An 11,347-nucleotide genomic window follows, 5' to 3' on the forward strand; every position below is an offset into this window, starting at 1 on the left:
ATATTGCAGCTAGTCCTTATTAAATAGGTTCTGCCTATCGTGAAATGATTGATCTGTCCTTGCCATATTCACATGCATCTTGTTTTTAGTTTCTTCCATCATTTTTTTTTTAAAAAACGAGTATGAGCTTTAATAAGGACTACCTATTTAATAAGGATCGGTCCTAACAACCATTCATGATAGGCACAACCAATTCAACAAGGACCAAGTTATTAAGCTCTCTAACAAGCCTTTCCCTAGTAAGTAGGCTGTGCCTATCATGAAATGGATGAAATATCCTTTCAATATTCAGTAGCGTCCTGTTTGAGTTTCTTCCAACATTTTCAGGAAAATAGCTCATGACCTTTGCTCTGCATGGACCAAACTCCTCCCTTGTGTATAAAATATTCTATTATGCCGGGGTGGTTAACATCTCCCTTTCAGTCAAAAGAAAAAAAAATCTATTATACTGTATATTACAAGCTTTCAACATGAGGAAATATTTAATCATATAAATTCGATCAAGACCTTAAGGTTAAGGTTATAGAGCTGTCTTACCATCACTGCATGCAATCTTTGCTTCTCCAATTTTTTTCACTTTCAGGATACTGTATTACTCCTCATGTTCTATCTATTCCTCTCTTTTTTTGATTAAACAATAACTTTTTCTTTCTCTCTCTGTAGAAAGATCAAAAGAAAATTTCATTTCAGACTCTCTAAAATAACAAACTCAACATTTTTTTTAAAAAATTTGAGGAGGTATCACCCTTTTTCTGCTCACCATGGTCCACCCTCTAAAATAACAAAGTCCACTGGCAACGCCATCTATCATTATATTCTATTACCAAGTATGGATTTTAAAAATAAAGCATGCAATTTAAATTTATAATAATTCTCCTAAATATTAGTACAACAGAATTGCCAAAGCAGGAAACGGATAACTAAAATAAATAAGGTAGAACAACGAAAGTACTTGTTCTTAAGAGTGTTCAAAACGAGTTATTTACATATCAGGCAGATAGGCTGAATCTCTAACAGAGTTCTCAAAATTTCCGGAGACTAGATTTGTGAGGGATCAAAGTTCATCGTGTGTGCAACTACAAGTTCATGCCAGAACACTGGAAAGAGTGGCCTCCGCTAGTCCCATTAGGCTTGCGCCTATCATGCTTTGATTTTTTTTTTTTCCTTCCTTTGTATGTTTTTTCTTTAAGCAAATCTTTGTCATGATTCATTGAGAAAGGAATCATGCATGATTTAAAGTTTTGAACGGCAGTGACGGTCCACGTGTAACCATGAGTCTGGTTAGCATAACTCTTATAAGTCCGATGCGATGGCGGACAGGATCCAGGATGAATCCCTTCAAGAAAGGTCATTTTACCGGGATTCTTTGAAAAGGAAGTCAGAGGCCGCCCCAAAGAAAGAAAAGAGGGCTCACAAGAGAGCAAATTAAACGCAGCTCCGATGGTTCTCTCGGCTCCAATCAAGAACGTCTTTAGTTTGGATCCCACTAAACCCACGAAGCCTTTTTAAAACGTGAAAAGAAGATAATTAAGGCACGGAAGCACTCGCAAATTCCAAAAGGGTCAAAAAAAAAGGGGAAAGAAAAGGGGAAAATAAGTGCAAGTTGCACACGATACTTGCGTGGATCCAAAAAGGTGGTGTATTTCGATCACATCACATGACCTCCAAGTCGCTGCATTGGATTCGGTGGGCAGGTTTCCTATTCCAGAATTTTGTTCAAATAAATTAAGCTCGTGTAAACTTTGATACTCTGTCCCTGCCCACAAAATTGGTCAATGGAGGTCAAAATGTAAGCAAAGTTTGTTTTCTTTTTGTTATTTAATAAAAGATATATTTATATTACCTATATATCTATTTAAGATCTAGATACGAAGGGCCATTATTTAGGCGGTGAGGGCCATTCATGGACCACCATTCTTGGGCCACCTTTTATTTTCTTTTTAGTTCCTCAAGCTATGAAATAAATATAGGGAACACTTAACTGCATAGCTTTTATATCACTTATGTTGAAGATGGATGTGATTTTTTTTTTTTTTTGAAGAGCTGCAATAGCTAGCTATTGACCTTTTTGTATAGACGATGAAATGGCTATTCAAAAATGTATAAAGATGCACCGACTCGAAAACACCGTCCACTGTATGCATGTGAAGCGCCGGAGAGATTGGTTGCAGTTGGAGCAGTGACGGGCTTTGGCATGGGTGTCCCACAGTTTGTAGGACTTCCGGGACGTCAGTCACTAGATGTTCGCGCGCCCCAAAATTCGGTCTTCCAAAGCCGGCATTCATTGTTGCAACCTTTAAAGCCAATGCATCCCATTTCCCGGGCAGGCATGATGGCCTGCATCGAGGTGTCTGGGCAGCCCATCATTACATTGAATTCTGCCTCGAGCTTGCAATCACTTTCTAGCAAATTGGGTGGCCCAATAATAACCAGCCATCATTTTAGGGCTCATCATTTTAGGTGCTATGCTTTATCCTTATTTATTTTTTTTTTTTTTGGCACAAGCTGCGCTTCATCTTTCTTCGCGAGGCGAGACGTTGATGCTCAATATTGGAGATAAAATCTGCACATAAAATGTCAGAGAGAGAGAGAGAGAGAGAGAGAGAGAGAGAGAGAGAAGCAGTTAAACCTTGTTATGGGACCAAATTGTGAGACAGTTTATTAAATGGTTTAAGTCGTCCATCCATTGAATCCATTTTTTGGGGAAAGATGAATTCTAGCGGAGCCCAAAGCCTTCTGTGATCGGGATAGCTGTACTCACATTCGATCTATATGAGATGAGTAGCTGCTTTTATCCAAAAAAAAATAAATAATACAAAAAAAAACCTAAAGCCCCCTCATCCTCCTCTTGCACCATCTTTGAAACCAACCCCCTGGACGTTTCTTCCTGCGGATTTAAGGGAGGACTTAATTTTATACAACAAAAGAAGTTTTTATTCCATATTCCGTACTTTCAAAGTCATTTCCATCTTTTCACATTTGGACGAGGGGCTTTGACATTTGAGTTTCTTCGCACTGCCCTGCTTGTCCCATGCTCCTGAGCCTCGATCACCATCGGGCTTCTACGAGGCCCGGTGTCTAGGGTCCCCGCGTTCCGACTTCTAATAAAAAAGAATGATAAATCGCATAAAACCCAAAATTCAAGGGTGAAGCTGCTTCTAAAAATTAGATCTGAATCCCAAATTTCTTGTTCGAGGTCTAATGGTTGATTGGACTAAAAATTTTACTGAATTTGTTGATTGAGCCAGTACAATCAGCAAAATCATAGAATTGCCGGCTGAACTAAGCCTATATTCATAAGTACCTAGAATTAGCTTTGGAATAGACATGCTCGACTCCCATAAAGAAAAAAAAACTCAACAATTCTCTTTTTTCTGCCTAGGGGCTCGGACTTGCCCACTCCATAGCTATTCTTGAGTTTTATGAATACATATCAAACTCAGCTTGTAATTTTATGATCTTATTCGTTGTACTCGCCTAATCTACTAATCTTATAGAATTTTCAACTCAATCATCCAAACAAACTCTTAAAAAAATCAACTGAGATTTGGAATGTAACAATCATGTACCTCATCCAAAAGGGCTAGTTGGTCTGCATGGGCAATGGATTGGATCCACTCTAATACCATTTTATTATAATTTAAAACCTTGTAAGAAAAAACTAGTTGAAAAATATTATTTGAATTCTTTGATTTTGTATAAGTACTTAATATTTACCCAATGCACAATCAATATGGTATCAAATACAACCACACAGGTTCTCATGTAGGATGAGTCAAGACTGCCTGGAATGGAGAGCCCAGTCTATAGAGGAACTTCCTATAGATGATCTTGTAGAAGGAGAGATCAAGCATTGTTAGATAGGAGCGTGCTAGAGGTTGAATGGCATTCTAATAGGTTTTCAAGTTTGGTTCAAAGAGCCCAATGACATTAGCCATCTCCAAAATACGGAGAAATAAAAGTGCTAGAATACTTTTCCAATATTATCTTTTTTTAGTGTCCCTTTTTAACTTGTCCAACAAGAAAAACAAAAATAATCATGAATGTGTTTATACTTCCATTTTGAAGATAATTGTATGAGACCTTTTGCATCCTACTAAAACCTTAAATGATCATGAGAGCAAATTTATAAGGAGGAAAGATCAAATTAGAACTCTCTCTCTCTCTCTCCCCCTCCCCCCTCTATGTTCTTCAAAAATAAAACAAGAATAAATGGATAGGAAGAAATGCCCAATGGATTTCAATCAGTAACCAACTATCGAGATTGGTCGTCTCTATAAGGACAGAAAAGAAGAAGGAAAAGCATGCTTATTTTAATGTTCCAATAATGCACTCCTCTTTCATTTATTATTTTTCCACCAAGACATCCAACTCATGGTATCGAACAAGCTATCCCACATAGCTAGAAAAATCTAGCCTACACTCAGTGTACTAGCTTAGCGGTATACCAAACCAATAATATGTTGCCATGTGCACATTCTGACTATCTCGAAGTAAGGAAAAAAGCCAGCGGCAAAGGAAAGCGGTCGTTGGATTTATCTCCAGCAGCATTGAAGGGGCCAAAATTTCTGGCGGAGACCTTCGTGGTCCCAATCAAGGATGAGATCGAATGGATGAACATGAATGTTATATACGATCGGGAGGACTCTACCAAGGGAAGCACCAAGCCCAAGTCCAACCATGCTAATATGCATGCATGGCTTTGAATTTTTTACATTTCTGTACTAATCTCAAGGTGAAGCCCCCAATCATCAGCCTCTTCGGCAATATCCACCACTCTAGCTATGATGGCCAGAGCTCCCGCTAACTACCACACATCTAGATCTTCCCAAAGAAGGTTGCCATTGGTAGTGGAGGTGGTGGCAAAAGGAAGTCTATGGTGTCAGGGTTAGAGCCAGGATCGTTGAAAGTGTCATGCTTCCAGAAGATGTTGAACAAGGATCGAGAGTGGTGCAGGAGGGAGTAGCGGAGGGCGGTGGCAGCAGAGGAGGGAAAGGGGAAAGGATGTTGGAGGGGCTTTGTGGCGATTTTCTGGTATGGTAAGGAAATTCAGCCGACAGAAGAGTAGAGAGAGAGTACCGTCCCATCAAAGAGTATTTTGATGTCGGAAGGGAGGTACTAGAATCAATGGAGAAACCACAACCACCAACAGCGACGAAGGTGCTGGAAATAGGAGGGATGAAACGGTTCGTGTCAGGGTAGACGACGACATTGTGGGGGAGCAGAGGCGGAAGCAGAGATGGAGGTGGAAGGACATATGGGAAGATATGTGGCGTTGGATCGAGTAAAGACGGGTTGGTAGCAATCTGATTCGATGGAGGATAGAAAGTGAGGGAGGATATAATTTCTTGCGAGGTCATTTGCTTGGAAGAGAAGGATGGAGTGCTCGATTAGGGTTCCAATGGCTCGAGAGATGGGGTGGAGCACTCGGCCAAATTCACTTCCTTTTTTTCCTTGCATTGAGGTGGCTAGAATATCCACGCGGCAGCATATTGTTGGCTCGATGTACTGCTAAGCTGGTACAGTGAGTATAAGATATAATTTGTCCATATAGTTGGACATAATTAGGCTCCATCAATATGCTCAAATAAAAAATGGGGGAAATTTTAGCTCCAATATGGATGGCTGAATAGGGATGGAATAATCCAGTTAATCTATCCTATTTCATTCAAGCATAGAAACATGGCTAAGAATAGACTTAATTTTCTTATACAAGTATAGCCTATTCCTTAGAAGGGTGTCAAATTGTTATGATATCCTAATTGGCTGCCTCGTCATCCTTCCCGATTACCATTCTACCATGCTTCTCCTTTGAATGCTATTTTACCTCCCCAAGACCCTCCCCTTGCCCTCCCACTATGCTTCGTCCTGTCTTTGCCTTCTTTTCTTTGATTACCAAGGTATGGATCCCTTGCTCTCAAGTTGGTGGATCCACAAGTGGTGATGAATGTTCGTGGAGGGATGGAGTATTTGCACTAAAGATAGTAGTGCTACATCTTGTAAGAGTATAGTAAATTTGTTACACCAAGACTTGGCTAAAAGATAGTCGCAAATGAACACAAAACTTTCCCTATTTATCTTGGTAACTATGATGGATGAAGGTAATTTTTTTCCATTATAATATAATGGTAGATCCATTAGGAGTTGTGTTGAGCATATGTAATTGTGGGGGCAATGCCCTCATTTGTCTACCTAAAAGGAAGAAAAAATTCTTTAAAATTAAACAAGTATTTAGTATTACAAACTAAAGGTATGAAAAGGCAAGCACTAATTCTCATATAACTCTTACGCATCAATTAAACTTGGTTCGGTGTCAGTTTTACCTGGAAGCCTCAATCGTGTTCTGCTTCCATACTTTGCTGGCTGAAAACCTTTGTCTGCAGTGGCATCTCTTTTCTCTACCTTAAATTATTAAATTCAGTGAATGCTGGATGGTTTTTACCTTCCTTTTCATTCAAAAAGTAATAATAATTTTGGCAGAGCTCTTCACATTTACACATAGCCTCATTTTTTTTAAACGGATGATTTAAATTTCTAAAAAAATATTTATAAAAATTAGAAAATAAAATACACAAAACTAAGTAAAAAGATCAAAAAAAAAATCTCAAATTTTAAAATCTGGCACATTCACATGTACAACTTATCCTCCTATAATAATTGTTCGATTAGAGTTGGTAGTTTTGCCATCTACAATGAGATATGGTAGAGCTACAAATGCAACATCATCTAAAACATCTTTATGACTTTATGCAACATCTTCAGTGTGCCAAAAATTCAGAACCCTAATGCAGCGCTCTAGATCTTCAAGTTGTAGATAGTAATAACCCAACAACTGCGCAGCATGCGAGTAGAAGCCAATGAACATGTTACACCAATGCATAATTATACATGACTCCAAAAAGATAAATCGGTTTGTTGAGAAAATAGCTGTTACATAAAATATATTTTTTTCTTAACGAAAAATATCAACGAGGCCCCAAGGAAAGATTTTTTTTTTTCTCTTAACGAAAAATGACGCCCATCGTAGTTCTCTTGTTAACCCTAAGTAGCCTACGACTGAGGTTTTTGACAACACCATCATTATGGCTGCTTATCGCTGCATAATAAAAGTAGGAGCAGACTTTTTTTGGAGCCATATACCTTAATATATATGTTTCATGTATGAAACATTATGATTCACTAAAAAAAAAAGTTATGCTTATATTTACCAGAAAAAGAGGTATGTTTAATTTCCTTAAAAAAAGGACATACTTCAAAAAAATTGCATTTTGAGATTGAACATCCATTTTTATCTTTTATAACAGAATATGCACCATCTATCCAAACTTAAATCACGCATTGGATTCAAAACTGTTAAACTAATTGCTATACTATTGTAACATATTAGAAAATCATGCACAATACATACTTCTCCAATATCTATGTGAGATAGGTTCGTTGGTGAGCTCTCATATTCTATTTTTTCTCACCCAGACCTTCTTCCAAATCAAAGGAAGACAAAATAAAAGCTCGGTCCCTTTTCAAAGAAAGAGCCCCGCTTTTGGCCCCTCTCCGAGTTGGACGAAAACGACAAATGAGAATGATTCTTATCACAATTTTAATACGACAGTTAAACATGGCGATATTGGAATGATAGCTCTTTGGAGAAAGATAGAATCGTGTTGTCGGACATTGATTTCAATTTCTTCAGGAAGATTTAACTAACTCTCTTTTTTTTTTTGTTTCAACTAATGAAAAGAATCTTTCTTTCAAAAAAGCTTATCATAATGAATAATGAGGTACACCATTATTAATGAGAAATCTGGATAAGACCCCTCATAGCAAAGTCACTTAGGACTTGTTCTTTAATTAGAGGTTAAAAAATTTACTCGAAGATTTATACTTTTCTATGTAAGTATTTTTCTGATAATATTTAGAGAGAAAAAAATAATTTACACATGTTCTTTTATGCATACAAAAAAAACTCCGAAGTATCTTACCCATGTTCTTTTCATTACTTCTTTTCCGGATAAGTTGCTAAGATCTATCTATATTTTCCATAATATCCTTTAAATTAATAAATTTCACTATATAATAATATTATCATATATGATAATAACATATTATTATATAATAATACTATTGTATTATATTATATATAGTATAGTATAATATAAATTATATATTATTATTATAGAGTTAGGGGTATTTTAGAAAATAAATAAAAAGTTATTTTTCTGGCCGATGGAAAAATGACTTATCATTCGCTTTGGTGGATAAGATTTCCTTCCGTTTTATGGGCGAATACAACCTATAGAAAAAATAATTTATCCATGGAGGGAAGCATAATAATATGGATAAGTTGAGTAATAAAAAAGAAGTTGATCAACATTTTCATAATATTCATCCATTAAACAATGGGCCTTTAAAGATAAACCCTGATCCAATAACTTTAGCCCTTTCATGGTTCAGAGCTAAAGAAGCTCTGATGATTGCCACTAGTTGTTCATCAGGTAGTGCATGATTGCCACTAGTTGTCCATCAGGCAGTCCATGATTGCCGCCCGTTCTGTTCGGTCGCAGCTGGAGTTGCCCCCTTCCACGAATCCTCTACGTTCAAGCTTGTTTGGATACTATAGGGAATCCAAAGTTCCCGCGCGTCTCCCTTTATTTAAGCTTCATCATCAGTTCAGAAGGCCAACCTCCCTCTCTCCTCTGTACAATTAATATTCCCCAATCAACAGTCCCCTACCATCCTTTCTGATCATGGCGAGCCTAGGAGGTACGGGCTTTTCCTTGCTCGCCTTCTTCTTAGCATGGAATGTTCTGGTCCCCACTTGCAGCAAGCTTCTTCCTATAGTCGATCCAGTTGGCGGCAATGGCAGCCAAATATTCCAGACGTACATCGTTCACGTTTACCCCCCCGAGGACGTCGAGCTCCTTGGCGCTGAACAACTTGAGAACTGGCACAAATCCTTCTTGCCCAACACCACCCTCGACTCGGGTGAGCCGAGGCTGGTCTACTCGTACCACCGTGCGATCAGTGGGTTTGCAGGGAGGCTCACCCCGGACGAAGTGAAGGCCATGGAGAAGATGGAGGGGTTCGTGTCCGCACGACCCGAGCAGCACCTTCGTCTCGGCACGACCTATACTCCAAAATTCTTGGGTTTGGACCAATACAGCAGCCTCTGGAAGAAGTCCAGGCAGGGCGAGGGGGTCATCATAGGGGTGCTAGACAGCGGCATCGTTCCCACTCATCCTTCTTTCGACGACGAGGGCATGCCGGAACCCCCCATGAGATGGCGTGGCTGCTGCGAGTTCAACAATACCAGATGCAACAGGTGGGTCCCGAAGCCCTGCAACAACAAGCTCATCGGTGCGGCGGCCTTCGGGTTCAGCCGCACGCCGGACGATGACATCGGGCACGGGACTCACGTTGCCGGCATCGCGGCTGGAAGCTTCGTCCATGGTGCTCAAGTACTCGGTCAAGCCAAGGGCACCGCAGCCGGCGTGGCCCCTAGAGCTCACCTGGCGGTCTACAAGGTGTGCCGCACATTGTTCCACAAAACCGGCTGCAGCGACACCGACATATTAGCCGGCATCGACAAGGCCATCGGTGACGGCGTCGATGTGCTTTCGATGTCCATCTATAAGGAGGGGGACGCACTTCACAAAAGCGGCATCGCCCAAGGCACGTTCCGAGCGATGGAGAAGGGCATCATCTCCGTCTGCTGCGCTGGAAATGAAGGGCCCTACCCCAGCAGCACAGGTAATGATGCACCGTGGATTCTGACCGTGGGGGCAAGCTCCATCGACAGGGTAGCGAGCGCGACCGTGAGGCTCGGTAACGGGATGGAATTTGACGGAGAATCTGCCTACCAACCGGGGAACTTCAGCGGCTCCACGATGATGCCCATCGCCTACCCTGGGGTCGTAGATACAGATGTCAAGAAAGCTTGCCAGAAGGGGGCGTTCGCCGGCATGAACATAAGAGGGAAGATCGTGCTGTGCGGGCAAGGATTCAACGACCCCGTGAACAAGGGCGAGCTCGTGAAGGCCGCCGGAGGGGCTGCCCTCATAGTTCTGAACCAGAGGTGGGACAATTTCACCACTAGAGCCGATCCTCATGTCATCCCAGCTGCCCATCTGAACCACGAAGATTCTCTGAAGGTCGTAAACTACTTCTCTACGGAAAAGAACCCGACGGCCACCATAATTTTCAAAGGCACGCTATACGGAGCCCGCCGAGCTCCAGCAGTTGCCTCCTTCTCCTCGAGGGGGCCGAGCCTGGTGAACGGCGGTATTCTGAAGCCCGATATCATCGGTCCCGGTGTGGATATTCTATCAGCATGGCACGAGGAGGTCGGACCGAACCCCTCTGGGAAGACGGACAGGATATTCAACTTTGCATTTGGCTGCTCCATGGCCACGCCTCATCTAGCTGGAGTCGCAGCGCTGCTCAACAGTTCCCACCCGGACTGGTCGCCAGCTGCAATTAAATCAGCAATCATGACGACGGCGCACACGGTAGATCGTGAAGGGAAGCCCATCGCTGATGAAGCATCCGGCAATATGGCTCCCGCTAGCGTCTTCGCCATGGGTGCCGGACATGTCGATCCATCCGAAGCCAACGATCCAGGACTGATCTACGACATCCAGCCAGAGGAGTACATTGGCTACCTTTGTGGCGGCTTGAAGTACTCCGATTCCCAGGTTTCTACGGTCGTCGGACGTCGAATCCAGTGTTCCGCTGTCAAGAAGATCGAAGCTGACCAGCTAAATTTGCCATCAATCTCGGTGAACCTTGGAAGATCGCCCCTTAACAAGCCTGGAGTGTCTTCGACGACGACGACCGTAAGTCGAACCGCGACCAACGTTGGGGAGGCCAACTCAGTCTTTTCGGCGAAGGTTGATGAACCAGAAGGGGTGAGCGTGAAAGTAACTCCTCAGGTGCTTCAGTTCTCCAGTCTCAATGAAGAGAAGAGCTATACCGTCGAGTTTAGCACCAACGGAAAGTCTCCAGGCCGGTACTCGGAAGGACAGCTCCGTTGGATTTCTAAGAAGCACGTCGTCAGGAGTCCCATCTCTGTCGCGTTTTAATTGCCGATGCCTGAGCTACGACCGACGTGTGCTTGCTTGCTGCTGCTCCATCTTCTTCTACTTCCTGGGGTACAATAACATATAACATATATATATACACACACATATAATGATCGTTGTTGCGAAAATAAATATAATCTTGCTGAGGCTTGCTGGCTAATTTAATCTTGCACGGTTAGTTGTTTCGTACAATGTTATGGCCTCAGCCACTGATATAATACCCTCCAAAGAAAGAAAATTCCGACTTTGGAGCCTGTCACCCTTCACTC

At 41.6% G+C, this 11,347-nt stretch overlaps 1 pseudogene; it reads left to right on the top strand.

The window, feature by feature from the left end:
* Positions 1-8,744: 8,744 nt before the first annotated feature.
* Positions 8,745-11,078, top strand: LOC103721195 (subtilisin-like protease 4 pseudogene; annotated as a pseudogene).
* Positions 11,079-11,347: the final 269 nt, after the last annotated feature.

This window comes from Phoenix dactylifera, chromosome 9, assembly GCF_051530095.1.
Source record: "Phoenix dactylifera cultivar Ajwa chromosome 9, Ajwa_hap1_PhDact_Kaust_v1.1, whole genome shotgun sequence".
NCBI lineage: Eukaryota > Viridiplantae > Streptophyta > Magnoliopsida > Arecales > Arecaceae > Phoenix > Phoenix dactylifera.